Source organism: Panicum virgatum, chromosome 2N, assembly GCF_016808335.1.
Source record: "Panicum virgatum strain AP13 chromosome 2N, P.virgatum_v5, whole genome shotgun sequence".
Taxonomy (NCBI): domain Eukaryota; kingdom Viridiplantae; phylum Streptophyta; class Magnoliopsida; order Poales; family Poaceae; genus Panicum; species Panicum virgatum.
Window position 1 is genome coordinate 25000447 of NC_053146.1, and position 16848 is coordinate 25017294.

General features: G+C 50.2%; 1 non-coding gene across 1 annotated transcript; it reads right to left on the reverse strand.

The window, feature by feature from the left end:
• Window positions 1-11797: 11797 nt before the first annotated feature.
• Window positions 11798-11904, reverse strand: LOC120663094. The gene has a single exon (XR_005670318.1). It is a non-coding gene; the product is annotated as a small nucleolar RNA R71 (small nucleolar RNA).
• Window positions 11905-16848: the final 4944 nt, after the last annotated feature.

Genomic DNA, 16848 nt, shown 5'->3' on the forward strand with positions numbered 1-16848 from the left:
GCTCAGCGCTACCAGGACTACGAGGACTTCTAGGTGTTCGTCTCCCAGTCGGCGTCCCTTTGGCGCCCTGCTCAGCTTCGGAGAGTTCTTTTATCGTATTTTGTACTTCGCTTCCGCTGTATCAGACATTTTATCATTAATGTAATAAATAACATTCGTATTCGATTCATTATGTCTTATTCGTGATATGTGCTGTGATATACTGTTCATTCTGTTGTATATACGTGTGACTTGATCCTGGCACGTATATGATTGCTCGGTTTATGTCCTTTATAAACTGGGTGTTACACAAGCCGCGCGCTCCAGCAGCCCAGCGCGCGCCCTCTCCCACTCCCGCACGGGCCAGCGCCCGGTCCAGCTCGCGCTCCGCCCGCTCACGCGCGTCGCCCGACCCCTGCTCGCTCGCTGACCCGTCGGTCCCACACGTCATCTCCTTCTTCCCGAGTTCCCCGCGCTGAGCGCCTCTGCTCCGTAATCCCCACCGGCTTTCCATCCTTGGCACGCCTGCCCAGGATCCCCGGCTCTCCCCTTAAATCACTCCCGCGCCTTACCTCGCCTCCGCAGCCGCCACAAACCCTAGTGCCCACGCCCTGCCTCGCTCCGCCATACCAGTGCCGCGCAGAGCACCTGCGCCGCCGTGGCCATGCTGCTCCGCTACGCTACAGCTCACCCGAGCCACCGCAGTCGCTCCGCCTAGTGCCCAGGACCTTTCCTGAGTGCGCTGCCTTGACCGTGGTCCACACCTGCGCCGGGATTTCATCGAGCGCCGCCGTAGGTGAGTTCGGTCTGCCACCCGATTCCTCACAGCCGGCGACCCCCGAGCCTCCCTGACCGCCGTGGCTCTCTCGCAGGCACTCCACGCATCGATCTGTGGAGTCCAGGAGCACGGAGACGACCTGCAACAGCCTCCTCACCGAGCGCCGCCCGCGACACACCGCCGGACTTCGACGTCGACGCCCCTGCACATCATCACTGCTCGCTCTCGAGCCTCGGTGAGCATCGCGTTACCTCCATGTGCCTTTTGCGCTAGATCCGGTAGGCCGTAGCCCACCCTTGCAGCCAGAACACGCACGCCGGCGCTCCGCCGCCGTTGCCCCGCCGCGGCCATGTCCCTGAGGCTCTGCACAGCAACCCGCAACCCCGGCTTCATGTTGCACTAGCCTCACACCTGCTACCCGAACCTTTTGGCGCCCGAATCCAGGCCCCGCGCAGCCCACATAGCGTACGTCGGCGAGCCCTGCTGTGCCGAGCCGCCCCCACCGCCACGCACCGTGCTCACACCCGGCAGCACCACGTGAACCACTCCAGTGGATTACGCATTCCACGGTGGTGCTCCACGTCCAAAACCCAGGCCAAATCAAGCCCTGGAGCGCCGGATCGGCCAACTCCGGTAAGCCCCAGCGCGGCACCGCCGCGAGAAGCCACCGCTGGCGACCCAGTGCCGCCGCACCCTGCGCCTTTTGATCTGAGTCGCCCGATCGGGAGTGAACGGCTGAGATTAGATCGCGAACCGTTACGTACTCAGCCATCCGATCGTGATCGAACGGATCAGATCCGTAGATAACCCTTCGACTGGCATTTTTTTCTAAAGGGCCCCTGCAGTTTCCAGTAATCAACTCGCAGTCCATGTAGTTCAAAAATAATTCCAGTTAGGTCCGGTTTTTAATGTTTAGGACCCTGAGTTTCTTTCAAATAGAACCCGCAGTCTAGCCAGCGTAGTTTTGCGCGTTAGCCCCTAGATCTAACCGATAATTACATTTTAGTCCCTGGTTTTTGCGCAGAAGCCCCTAGAAACCCTGTTTTCTTGGAGTTTAGTCCCTGAACCTTGTTTTGGGCCTAGTTTTCGCGTTCTAGCTCCGTTTTAGGCGTTCTTTATGTCCACGCGGATGTTGTAACGCGTAGAACAGTTCTAGCTGAGTTTTGTTTGCTGTTTTTATGTATTGTTGTACTATTTCTTAGTGTTTGCCTTTGTTTGCATGTATGTGTATGTGCTGGACTTGTTTTGGCATTGCGATCATGAGTAGACGTTGATCCTTCAGAGGAGTACCAGGAGCCAGCTTCCGCGGGACACTTTGAGCAGCAGGAACACTTCGAGGAAGGCAAGTATAACATGAACACCCCCTATCACTTTTAAATACATTTTCATACTGCATTTTAAAACTATATGCCTATAAGGACTTTCCTAGCCATTTTATATCCTTTATATATATCCCCTGGGTTGCATTTTGGTTAGTTGTGCTAGGTGCCGCGCTATAACACACTTGGTCCTTTTTAATTAATTTGATTAATGGTATATGCAACTTAATTCTGGGAGTGGCCCTCTGTGATCTGTGCTTGAGTGGCTCACGTCTCGTTAAAAATTGGTTTTTCTAGAAACATGGTTTAGGGGGCCAGTACGGTGCTTAGTGCTTGGTTGGCCACTCTCCCTAAGGACCGGTTCATAGAGCGACAACCTGGGACAACAGCGCTACCACAAGACTGGAATGGAACAGTCTTGGCTTACTAATTAGGTCTTTTTGGTTTGGAGTAACTTACCTGCGGGGCAAAGGGTGGTAAGCTTCAATGGTCCCTGCTACTCTGGCTTGGTCTGTTCTCCATGTCTTGTACCCCCGTGAGGTGGGCCCCATCGTCGCTGATCCAACTCTTTGCGGTTACGCCTTACCAACGAGGTAGTGAGTTTGTTAGTCATCTCACCTACGGAACTGTGATGAACAACTAGCGTAACTCACGACTTGTGGGTAAAGATGTGCAACCTCTGCAGAGTGTAAAACTGGTATACTAGCCGTGCTCACGGTCATGAGCGGCCCAGATCCTCCTTTTGATTAGTGGGGTTATCTTCCTTTGATTAGGGGGGTTCTGTAACACCCGGTTTATAAAAGGACATAAACCGAGCAATCATATACGTGCCAGGATCAAGTCACACGTATATACAACAGAATGAACAGTATATCATAGCACATATCACGTAAAAAGATATAATAAAGCGAATACGAATGTTATTTATTACATTAATGACAAAAATGTCTGATACAGCGGAAGCGAAGTACAAATACGATAAAAGCTCTCCGAAGCTGAGCAGGGCGCCACAGGGACGTCGACTGGGAGACGAACACCTAGAAGTCCTCGTAGTCCTGGTAGCGCTGGACGAACTCCCTCGTGTCGGCAGGAACTGAGCAGCAGTAGCGTAGCCAAGAGGAAAAAGGTAGAGAAGAGGCAAGGGTGAGTACGCAACTTGTACTCAACAAGTATAACACAAACTATGAGGCTCTAAGGTTGGCTGACTCAACTGCATTAGCTTTTAAGTGTTGGCAAGATTTTATTAAAGCTATTTACTACGAGTTGATGAATTACCATTAACCCAGTTACATAGAAATTAATCAGAATTAATTAAGAAACTACTGAGAACCAAAACCAAGCCACCAAGGTAAACCCCGAGAGGCACCCCCTCGTCGGAAGGGGCTAACTCCACTAATCAAAAGGAGGATCTGGGCCGCTCATAACCGTGAGCACGGCTAGTATACCAGTTTTACACTCTGCAGAGGTTGCACATCTTTACCCACAAGTCGTGAGCTACGCCAGAGGTTCATCTCACTTCCTTAGGTGAGATGACTAGCGACTCACTACGAGGCCTTTACAAAGAATCTCGTTGGTAGGGAGTAACCGCGAGGGTGGATCAGCGACCATGGAGCAGGTCTAGTGGGCGTCAAGACACAGGTACGCAGACCAAGCATAGACGAGGCCACTCAGCACGAGGGCCATAGAAGCTTACCGCCCCTGCCCCGCAGGTAAGTTACTCCAAACCAAAAAGATCTAATTATTACGCCAAGTCTATCCCATTCTAGCCTTGTGGTAGCGCTGTTGTCCCAGGTTGTCGCTCTATGAACCGGTCCTTATGGAGAGTAGCCAACCAGGCAGTAAGCACCATGCTGGCTCCCTAAACCATGTTTCTATCAAACATATTTAACGGGACGTGAGCCACCCAAGCACGAAGCACAGAGGGCCACTCCCAGAATTAAGTTCAAGTAAACCATTAATCAAATTAATTAAAAAGGACCAGAGTATGTTATGGCGCAGCAACCTAGCACAACTAACCAAAATGCAACCCAAAGGTATATATAAAGGATATAAAGTGGCTAGGAAATCCTTATAGGCATACAGTATTAAAATGCAGTATGAAATTGTATTTAAAGATGATAGGTTGTTCATGTTATACTTGCCTTCCTCGTACTGCTCTTGGTGCTGCTCAAACTGCTCAGAAGATGGATCTTGGCACTGGTACTGATGCTCCTCCGGTAGCTCAACATCTACTCACGAACACGTGGCCAAAAACAAGTCCAGCACAATACATACAAGCAAACAAAGGAAAACACTAAGAAACAGTACAACAATACATGAAAACAGTGTACAAAACTAGGCTAGAACTACCCTACGCGTTACAACGATCGCGTGGACAAAAAGAACGCTAAAAACGGAGCTAAAACGCATAAACTAGGCCTAAAACAAGGTTCAGGGGCTTATCTGCGATAAAAAACTAAGTTTCAGGGGGTTTTCTGCAAAAACCGAGGGTCTAAACGTAATTAAACTATAGATCCAGGGTCTAATGTGCAAAAACTATAGCTCTGGACTGTGGGTTAGATTATTAAAAAGCTCAGGGTGTTAAGTGCTAAAAAGCGGACCTTAACGTAAATACTTTTGACTAAGGCTGGACCGCGGGTTGATTAGCAAAGAGATCAGGGACTCTTTAACAAAATTACCACAGCGAAACGGTATCTTTGGATCCAAGCCGTTGGATTTCGATCTCGCGGCCCAGGGCGAGGCGGTGCCCCGATCTAATCGCGGTCGTGCGCCCCGGATCGGACGGTCCAGGGAGGTTGGGCGCGCGGGGCGCGGCGGCGCCGTCGCCGGAGCTCTGCTCCGCGGCGGGGACTTCGCCGGAGCTGGTGAAACAGGCGCTACAGAGCTTGGTTTGGACCGCGGTTTGGTGCAAAAGAGAGAGCGCGGCACGTGTAATCTACTGGGGCTCAGATCAGGGCTCGACCGGGGTTCGGGCGGCGTGCGCGACGGCGCAGGCGGCGCTAGCTCGCCGGCGAGCGGCGTGGTGCGGGCGGGGACGCGCTACGGCTACGTTATCTTGCGCAAAAGGACCAGGAGGCTGGGGAGGCGCTTACCGAGCTTGGAATCGGATGGGGAGGTGGTGCAGAGCAGCAATCGGGCGGACCGGCGGCGGAGCTCGACGTGGCGGTCGCGGCGAGTCCCGAGCTTGGCCACGGCCGTGCAGGGCCCCCCTGGCGCTTGGGTCGGTGGTGCTCGATGTGTGGCTGCTCGGCGGAGCGAGAGCGCCGGTCAGAGAGGGGAGGCGGCGAGGAGGCAATGCCACGGCGGCGCAGATGCTCCACGCGGCGGGGCAGTGCGGAGCGAGGGGGAGGCGGCGTTCTAGGATGTGGCGGCGGCTGCGAAGGGAGGTGGGATGCGGGGGAGGGCTAGGGGCGTATTTAAAGGGAAAGGCCGGGCCTCGGCATGCAGGTCCAGGGCTGACGCGGCGCGATGATCACGGCGGAGATCCGGCTGGTAGTTCGCGCGAGGTAGACGGAGGTGGGGGATGACAGGTGGGGCCCGGAGTTCAGCGGGTGAGCGCGGGCGCAACGCGGGGCGACACGGGCTCGGGGTGTGTCGCTGGCGAGCGGGACCCAGCGGCAGTGGGAGAGAGCAAGAGAGTACTGGGCCGTGGGGTCAACGGGCCGGGGTCGGGCGAAGCGCGGGGAAAGCCAGGCGCTGGCAGGTGGGGCCTCGCGGAGTTCGTGCGTGTGAGTGCGGAGCGGCGCCGATAGGTGGGGCCGAAGCTGTCAGAGAGAGGGGGCGGGCGCATGTTGCAGAGGGGCGCGGGGTCGGCTGAGCGGGGTGCGTGCTTGCGCGGGGTTGGGCCCGAGGACAACGCGCGAGCGAGGCCTGGACTCCGGGAGTGGGCCGTGCGGGGCGTTTGTTTCGCGGGCTGAGTGGATTGAGCGTGGGGGAGAGGAGAAGGAGCGGGCCGTGCGAAGGGAGTGGCTGGGCCCGGGCTGGTTTTGGGTTGAGTTAGTGGGCTCCCTGGGTGTGGGTTTTGGGTTTTGGGTTTTCTTTCTCTTTCTATTTCTCCTTTTCTATTTCTAATCCAAACTATCACACAACTAGGTGAATTCAAATTCAAATTTGAATTCACAACTAGCACTCAAACAAATAAATTAATGCACCAGCATGAATGCAACAATTAAACCTATGATAAAATTTTAATTACTTGAGGAACAAAATGGGATTATATGCCATACTAAACACAATAAACCTTAGAAATTTTAATTAAAACCAATTAAATTTATTATTAAAGCTGAAAATTAAATTAGGGTGTTACAAATCCTACCCCCTTACAGGAATCTCGTCCCGAGATTCTGGGCTGGCTAGCAAAGAAATCCGGGTATGTCTTCATCAACTCCTCTTCCTTCTTCTGACAAGTCCTCCGGAAGGACATCCGGGAATCCAGCCACCACGCGAATACCATCTGTGGGTCTAGCCTCCATCTGATGAAGAAAACCAGAAGGCTCTGTAGCACTGACTGTCACCTCTTGGCCATTAGATGCTAACAAGTGAACTGACCGCTGAGCACAATCAATTCTGACTCCCCACTTGGCAAGAGTATCCATCCCCAGAATCACATCAATACCCTTGGTGTCTATCACCATCAGATTTGCACTGAACTTTACCCTCCCTATGGAAACACTGACTCTGGGGCAGAAGATATGAGACCTCAATTGTCCTCCAGGTGAAGATACTAACATGCACTTCTTTAATGTGTTAGTACGAATACCATGATGTTCGACAAAAGACTGTGAAATAAAGGAATGCGTAGCACCAGTATCGAAAAGTACCATAGCTGGATATGAGTTAGCTAGAAGCATACCAAGAATGACTGGACTATCATCTCGAATGGTTTCTGCTGACACATGGTGTACTTTACCCTGGAGGTATTCTTTTGGTCCTCTCTTGGATTGCTCACGCTTTGTACGATTACTGCACACTGGTATCACCTGCCGCTGATCCTGATCACTCTGAGCATCCTGCTTGGAGCAGTTCCCAGAACTAAGGTGGGCCTCGTCACCACTAGTATGCGGGATTGGTGAAAGGTTCTGGACTGGTGTTACTGGTGACAGCTGATTCTGAGGACAATTTTTAGCATAATGACCTTCTTGCCTGCATTGGTAGCACAGGCAGCGGAGGTGAAAGGCGCCACTTGGTTGACCTCCCTGTGAACTTATCATCACATCTTGCATTATTTCTGTTGCTTGCTCTTTGGACTCCTTGTGACTGCGTGGCTGAATCACCTTCATAGTGATAGTCAACCCATCAACATAATCATAGAGAGCTTGGTTCTCGACCTGTGTATCTCTAGAGCACTTAGGATCCTTTCTCTTCTGGACAGCCTGTAGCTCATCGACCGATGGACCGTCGAGGAAAAGGGAATCCTCTGTCAGCTGCTCTTGATGAGACCTCTTTCTCTTTGTGCCGGAGAACAACCTCTGGTTCCTCCTAATTGTAGCTTCATCTTCAGTCGCACGAGCTTGACGACAAGGAACGCCATAGAATTGACAACACGGGCAAGCTTTCTCACCATCACCAATTGCACTGACTCCAAGGTCTTTTTGCTCTGCCGACATCTGAGCTGGGATAAAAGGAAAAATACATATTGGTAAGGTCAAGGAAGAGAGAAAAGACCCCATTAATTAAGGTTCTATCCTATTTAGACAACACTGCACAGGCATTACTGCTGATAACTCCAGATAAATGTCACATAAATCTGGGAAAAAGGAACTAGAGCATAACTCTTCTGTTTCATCTGGTAGTGAGTTTGTTAGTCATCTCACCTACGGAACTGTGATGAACAACTAGCGTAACTCACGACTTGTGGGTAAAGATGTGCAACCTCTGCAGAGTGTAAAACTGGTATACTAGCCGTGCTCACGGTCATGAGCGGCCCAGATCCTCCTTTTGATTAGTGGGGTTATCTTCCTTTGATTAGGGGGGTTCCCCGGGTGGTTTGGTTTGGTTCTCAGTAGTTCATAATTTAATTTTGATTAATTACTATGTAACGGGGTTATGGTAATTTCATCAACTTGTAGTAAATAGCTTTAATAAAATTTTGCCAAGATTAAAAGCTAATGCACTTAAGTCAGCCAACCTTAGAGCCTCATAGTTTGTGTTATACTTATTGAGTACAAGTTGTGTACTCACTCTTGCCTACTCTACTCTTTTCCTCTTGTTCTCTTTGGGACACCCTATTGCTGCTCAGTTCCCGACGACGCGGAGGAGTTCACCCGGAGCTACCAGGAGTATGAGGACTTCTAGTCGTTCGTCTCCCAGTCGACGTCCCTGTGGCGCAAAGCTTCCGAGTGTTTTTCGTATATGTATTTACGCTTCCGCTGTATCAGACATTTTGTCATTACATGTAATAAATAACATTTCGTACTCGCTTTATTATATATTTTTACGTGATATGTGCTGTGATATATTGTTCATTCTGTTGTATATACGTGTGACTTGATCCTGGCATGTATATGATTGCTCGATTTATGTCCTTTTATAAACCGGGTGTTACAGCCGAGTTGTCGTGGCGTCCGGGCCCTGGAGCCCTAGCTGGGTCACTGTGACACGCCGGGTTGTTTGTGGCGCCCAGCCCCCGAGCGGGGTCACTAGCGGAGTCATGGAGACGAGCCGAGTTGTCGCGGCGTCCGGGCCCTGGAGCCATGACTGGGTCACTGAGACACACCAAGTGGCTTCCTCGGGAATATTCGAAGCATATTCCCATTTTGGTAAAAATCAAACCGTTATCTTCTGAGCAGATATGACGCGTCTGATGGGGGAGTGGGGTTGTCAAAGACAATGGTAAAAAGAAAGTTAACATTCCCCGCGCGCCTTCCGCCGCACGATCTCCGGCCGAATCGGATCTGGCTGTTGATTTCGGATCTGCCCGTTGTGGGGTGTCAGATATTTAAACACGGGAGGTGGCTCGGAGTGCCCACCCTATTCCCGAGCACTCTAGAAACTTCCGCCGCCCTGCTGACTCGTCTCACTTCCAGAGCTCTCGGCTCTCTTCCTTCTCGCATCCTCCATCACCTCCTTCACTCGCTCGAGCGTTGCCGCCATCGCCATGGCCACCTCGCTTGCAGCTTCCTCCTCGTCGGCCTTGTGGGACGTCGGGGAAGTACCGCTGTCGTCATCATCGTGGCAGCGGTGCCCGCTACAGGAGGCGGCCATCCAGGATATGCTGGAGCGCGGTGTCCCCCCGGAGAAGCAAATCTTCGGGTGGAAGTGCTGTTTCGGGGAGGAGTTCCCGACGGAGGACAAGACCGAGACGGGCGTGTTCCGGTCCTTCTACGAGAAGGGCTTCGCACTGCCCGGGGGGGCCTTCTTCCGAAGGCTCCTTTACTTCTACGAGGTAGAGGTAACACATAGCCCAACTCCATCTCTCAAATTGGGATCTTCATTCACCTCTGCAAGGGGTATTTGGGGGTCGCCCCCCCACTTCAACCTGTGGCGGGCTCTGTACCGCCTCAAGTGGAACCCATCCAATGTTCAATGGAACGTGGTGGTTGGGGCCGTGTTGATGGTCGTTAAGTGCGAATTATGGCCGTCAATTATACTCATAAATGAAGGAAAACTATACCTCTTACTCGCATATTGCTATCACTAACCTAGCTCCACTGTTGTTTTCGAAGATTTATGTTTTAAGGAGCACAAGTCTGGAATAAGAAGAAAACACGAAGAATACGCAGACAAAGTCGCAGAAGATCGCATCCTGCGTAACACATGCAAAAGAGGCCCACTTGACAGACCAAACCGACAAACGAAGACCCGGCACCGACGTATCAACATCTGGGCCCACCAGGCAGTGTACCAAGGAAAGACGGTGGCCAGAGGTGGCGAGGTGGGGCCGGCCAAACCAGGGGTTCAGCCGAACCCCCCTGAAGCACATCCAGGTGCATTCTGGTGGGAGATCATGTCTTATCCTCTAGAGGTCGGTTAGGGATGTTTCCGTGTAAAGAGTTGGCAGGAACCGACCTCAAGCACTATATAAGAGGCCTCTCACCACTCTCTCTCTCACACTCTCTTGTGGCTTGAACTCCTTAGGGTAGTGTAGCTAGGCTAGTACTTCATCTCCTTTAGCGAATGCAGTCGTCCTCGGGGTCGGCAAGAAATCCTCGGCCTCTGGTAGGGCTTTGTATTCCGACTTTCGTTATGCTATTCATTTTGAGTTCGTTCTTGGTTATCTTGCTATATTCTTAGCATGCTTAGCCTTGATCTGTGCTTTATCAAGTTGTACTAGTTGCTTGCTTAGACCAGATGATCGGGGTAAGGATATCGGTTCGTTGTGCTTTTGGTCTTGCCTTAGCATCTTACCTGTCCATCCAAAGGGTGGGGGACCCGGGGGTGCAAAGGTAGTGACCTCATATGCGGGCATGGTGCCCGGGTATGCGGGATCCCTTGGATATGACGGTGCTCCACGGTTTGACTGGGGTAGACCGCAGGTAGTGATAGCCCTATCGGTCTGCCGGGAAGCTGCTTCTCAATTAGCGTACTCCCCGATGTTCGGGTATCGTGTAGGAGTTCATGCAAAGATGAAACGGGATTGGATGTTCTCCAGTGCGGGTCATTCTCCCCGATGTCCCTAATTTCCCGGCACCTGCAGCTCTAAGCATGTGGCGAACATAACTTATCTGCTAACATGAATAGTATACTAGGATCTGTGCCTATGCTCCCACTAACCTTAGGTGTGCTTGTTTATTCTTTATTCATGAGAGTTGGCTGTTCTGTGTGTGTCACATTACCCCTGATTATCCTTTATTTATCACTTACCCCTGTATAGTCAGTAGTCTGCACCTTATTTCATAAAGTCATGGTTATGGAACTAGTAAATATCTTTACACAACCAAGCGACCCCTTGGGAAAATATAAATGACGACACCCTGAATATTTCCGGGTGAAATGCTACAATGGTATATCGGTGCGCTTGCGGATCTTTCTGTAAATGTTAAGACATACCATCACGGCATTTCTAGCGTTGTTGCTAGGGACACCCCTATTCCTAGTGATTGTGCTAAGAAATGTCAACAAGCATTTCTGGCGCCGTTGCTGGGGATGACACTAGGTGTAACGATTTTACTAAGCACATAAACAGGGCAATATGTGTAAGAGGTAGCTACTGCTTATACAGGTTAATATGTTTATCTTTTTGTTTTCTCCTGTTTGGATGAAAATAGGGTAGTGTTTGTCTGGTTTCTCCTTGCCGACAAACTTCATTGAAAATCCTGAGAAGCTCGTGAGAAGGATCCGACCTCGCGTCGTCCCTCCTCTCTCGCAGTCGACAAGCGAGCCAGCTTTCCATGCACCATCAACAATCACTGAACCCATGGCTGAGAAGACTCTCCATGACTTCTCCGTCCCCTCAGCTGCCAATGTGGCAATTGGACCCAACGTTGATGTTGGGGACGTGAACTTTGAGCTGAAGTCCAGCCTCATAAACAAGGTGCAGGCTAGCCCATTTTGTGGCAAGCCAAATGAGGATGCCAACGCCCATCTCCAGAACTTCCTAGAGTTATGCAAGACCGTGACCATACGGGGCGTTACGGCTGACGCCATCAGGCTCTGCCTGTTTCCTTTCTCCCTCCTTGGGAAGGCGAAATAGTGGTTTTATTAAAACAAGGAAGCCGTCAGCACGTGGGACAAGTGTTCCACGACGTTTCTCGCCAAATTCTTCTCGTTGGGCAAAACAAATGCCCTACGTGGAAGAATTTCAAGTTTCCAGCAGACAGGGATGAAATCCATCCCAGAAGCTTGGGAGAGACTCCAAGAATACATACTCGCCTGTCCTCGTCATGGGATGGACGAGTGGCTCGTGCTCCAATGTTTCTACAATGGGCTAATGACTACATCCAGAGCCAATCTCGATGCTGCTGCTGGAGGAGCCTATCTTGACCTGACAATTGCCAAGGCTACTGCCTTAATTGAAAAGATGGTCTCCAACCAGGGCTGGAACGAGGAGCATTCCCAGCCCAGAACCAAGGGCGGAGTGCATACCGTCAAGGAGACAGACATGCTCACCGCCAAGCTCGACCTCCTACTGAAGAAACTTGATGAAGGGAACCAGCAACAAGTGCCCGTTCCCGTCGATGCCATGAACTCGTACTTGACGTGCGAGGTTTGTGGTGACGGTGGACACTCGGGGAATGACTACCCCGAGACCCGAGAAGACGCAGCCTACATCAACAACAACAACACCGGGTTCCATCCACAAGGAGGGCAGTGGTGGGGTCAAGCACGCCCACCATTCCAAGGAGGAGGTAACAATTTCAACTCAAATTTCAATTCGAACAAGCCCTCCTTGAGAGATCTAGTTTTTGGCCAGGCTAAAATCAATGAATCTTTAAACAAAAAGCTTGCTGCCAATGATAAAATTTTGGGAAGTATAAACGCTATAGTTGAAACTCTTTCTTCTGCACTTAAAAATCAACTAAGTTTCAACAAAATGATAGAAACACAATTGGCTCAAATCGCTGCTGCTGTTCCTGTTGCTGAGAATAGGAAGATTCCGGGGCAACCCGAATCTCACGTTGAAACTTAAAATATGGTGTCTACCGGGTGGGGCAACCTTCCCCGGCAGACTCCGCGCACTAACCATACAGGCAGGTACAATCCTCCGGAGAATGACACTTGGGATGGCCTGGTAGCAGCAATTCAAGAAGATCCAGGGGTCCCCATGATCAGCTACTCAATCTTCGATCAATACTATGAGCATGCACTCTGCGACCTGGGGGCCAGTGTCAACATTATGCCTATGGTAATATACGAGAAACTCTTATACCCTACTCTCTCCCCAAGATATATGTGTGTGCAGCTCGCAGACTCTACAATCCGATATCCTGAAGGGATAGCCAAGAACATCTTGGTTCGCGTGCGAGACTCCTTCGTCCTTACGAACTTCGTGGTCATGGATATAGAAGGCGACCTCGGAATCGAGCTCATCATTGGGCGACCATTCCTGAGGGCCGCCAGAGCAAGGATTGATGTGGGAAGAGGAGAAATCCTCTTCCGCGTCGGAAAGTTGGACATGTTCTTTAAATTCAAGCAAAGGGAAGAGCAGTCCATCCTGAACGAGCAGGATGACGAAGGGCATGCACTATGGGATGCACCAGAATCCCAACCACCAAGACCTACGACTACACGATCAAAGAAAAGACGTGCAAAGAAGGTGTGGCGTAAGGTCGCGAGTTCATCCTTGTCCAATTCTCTAGGACGAGCCGAACAGTGGTAACTCAAGCAGGAGAAGGGTCCTGCTCGTCAGACTCAAAACAACGAGTCCTTACCGAAGATAAATCGGTACGTATCTCATATTTACTTTCCGCCATTTTGCTTTTCTCGACTTTTTCGATTTTCCCACTGCATATTTGAATTTTCAAAATACTCATGCATGCTAGAAACTTTTCTAGTACCTTTTCTATTTTTTACAAAAATCCAAAAATATTTCCAAGCATTAAAATCCTTTAAAAAATAATTTTGAACATCTTTTCGAAGCAAAGTTTGGCCGCACCAAAGTTTTAAAAGCACATGACCATTAGAAGTGCAGTGGACCCCGGCTGTCAGCATGGGGTTCACCTAGGGTTCGGCCAAACCCTAGGGTCGGCCGACCCCCTACCAATGGCTAATGGGCCCACCCTTCTCCAACGGTCACTAGCCGTTGAGGCTTGTCTCCTCCAACGGTGCCCAGCCATTCTCTCTTTAAATAGAGGCCGAGGGGTGAGTTTTGAGCTCTGACACTCAACTCTCATTCACTCACTCCCTCTCAAACTCTCTCAAACTTTGCTCTCGGATTTTCATTGGATTTTTTGCTCAAGATTTGATTTCAAGAGACCCCTCTCTCTCATTTCTTTGCTGCAAGAAAGAAGGAGCAACTCACGGGTAAGAACGTTCATTTCGGTTTCACTAATGTAACCCGTTTTGAGTTGCACGTGTTATGTTCCGTCATGAAAGGCTTAGGGCGGAAGGTCTCCGGCGCATTCAAGAAGATGATGGGTAGAAGTTCATCCCGTTCTCGGGGTGGCTCAAGCTCGTACACACCCGAACTGACGCTGACACCAAGCATGATGGACTACGAGGAAGAAGAACAATACGAAGAGATGCAAGCCGAACCGCAAGCCGAGGCCATAGAGATTGATGCCGAAGATGCCCCCTACCTCGACCTGCAAGATGATCATGAATGACAAGGCTACGCCATTCTCAAGAATGGAAGCTTCGTCCACACCCGAGCATTCGATCCGGACCTCCTCATCAAAATAGGTATGTACGAAGACTTCTCTAACGTTTGGCATGCAATTGGATGGGATAACTTCGTTCCCATTGATGAGTATGGTTCTCGACTCCTCACCATCCAATTTCTTTGCACTCTTCTGGAGGTTGAAAATGGGGTTTATTTTCGACTTTTTGGGAAAGAATATTTGCTTTCTTGGAACACTTTTGCCGGCCACCTCGATTTCAACAAATGTTGGCCAATTTCTCTTGAGCAAGCTTGCCGCGGTTTTAATCGTCATGAATTTTGGGGCCAGATTTCGGGTGAAGTTGTCCATGGCAAGTTCGCACCTCGGTGCCGCGATATTCATAATCTGACTCTTCAGTTGATGCACAAGTGGTTAACCATCACTCTCTTTCCATGAGATGATGTCCGACCCGTGCGCAACGATGAGTTGCTCATTCTATATGGCATGGTCAAAAAGATCAAAATCTCCCCCGTGCAAGCTTTGGTTAAGCAATGGCTTTCGAATTTCAAGATAACGGGTCCTATTGAGTGCACCTCTTTGATAACTCGTATCGCTACACATATCGGTGCCAGTTGGAGGTAGATCTATGTACCTCCCTGCCGAGTGGGGTCCCCAAACCCGGGTAACTACCCTGCTTGTTGACTTGGCTACGACTACTTGGCGTGCAGGACTCGGCTGTGCGCGGAAAGGATCTCCAGTCGATCAGGATGAGAGGCTCCAGCTAGAAGCCTGGATATCTAGGGATCTTAACCGACCTCCTTCCTTGTAAAACAACCCAAGCATATCATTCCTTGTACCCCTACGACTCCTAGTATATATCAAGGAGGCGTAGGAAGACCCATAGGGAGACTCCTCTTTTTCGCAGCATTCCACTAACCCTAATACAACCCCGGACACAGGACATAGGGTGTTACGCTCATCGCGGCCCAAACCTATCTATGCCCCTGAGTCTTCGTGTTACCATCGAGCTCTTGGTCCTGAGATCCCCATCCTGAAACTCTACCGTCGGGTACATCCCTGGTGAATTGGCCGGAATAACAATCCGACAGTTGGCGTGCCAGGTAGGGGACTCAGGGCTCATACGTCAAGTTCAATGGCAGCCAACACCGGCATCGTCTTCTCTGTCAGCGTCACCGCCCAGATGGAGGCGATAGTTGGCTTCTCCTTCACCTTCGGAAGCTTCCCGGAGGTCACGGTTCCCAGGAACCCCGCTTCCGGCTCTCCTTGTTGGGTATTTTAATGACTGCGAATAAATCCGCAAGCGCATGGATACCGTTGTAGCTTTCACCCGTGAATATTCAAGGGTTATCGTATCCACAGAAAATGTGTGTGCACTAACTTCTACTGAGTCGGTCCAAGGACACACCAAGATATAATGGCGAGGATAGAGAGGATTCCTGAGGTAGTACTAGAAATGAGTTAAGGTTGATCTCTTGGGCTAGATACTCGCTTCGGGCACCGGCTTACCCCCAAAATGATCAGGATACTCCGGCCAACGGCTCTACGCTATATCCGAACGTGGAGGACTACTAAGGACCAACAGGGCTGTCACCACCTGTGGACTACCTCACAGACCGTGGGATATAAGACAAATAAAGGCCACCCTTAGCCTAGACACCACGTCTATGCTACTGATTACTACCGTAGTCTAACTACATTTGGTACCTCGTAGCAAACTACGACACTCTATATAAATACAGAGCGACGAACCCGCGAGTAAGAGAACTGATCTCACTCAAAAGATAAGTACAATGCAAGAACATGAAATCACAAATACCATCTTACTTTACTGAAAGAAGCCGATATCCGTAGAGGTATAACTTGGAGAATAATACCGACAGGCCCGGCGCTTCCCCGAACTACTCCTCGCTCTCCTCCTTTATTCTAACACTAGCAAACTAGCACGTCGCCTTTGCAATGTGGCTCTAATCCTATTCTTGAATGGTGTGTGTGAGAGAGGGTGAGGGAGACCCTTTATATAGTGCTAGAGGTCAGTTACCGCCACCAATAAATATGGAAACATAGAGCACCGCCTTGGAGTGGATAAAAACAACGTTCTCGCCAAAATGATCCTAGAGGGACTTCAAGGTGGGGTCGCCAAAATCTCCCAGCATGGCCTAGAAAGCTATGGATTCCCTTGACATTAACAGGAGGTGGAAGTTTTTCTATAACTTCAATCTTTGCTCGATCCACCTCTATCCTGCGTTCAAAAACACGGTGCCATGCCCTCGCGAACCATGAAATGGCACTTTTCCCAATTAAGTACCAAATCTTTCTCCACACATCGTTGTAAGACCTTATCTAAATTCTAAAGACAATGATCAAAGGTTTTTCCATAGAAGGAGAAATCGTCCATGAAAACTTCCATGATCTCCTCAATCATGTCTGAGAAAATAGACATCATGCACCTTTGGAACGAAGCGGGTGCATTACACTGTGACACCCTAGGTGTCTGCACAGTAGTTGTGTATTGATTGTATGCATTATGTGTTTAATTGCTTGAAAAAGGATCTTT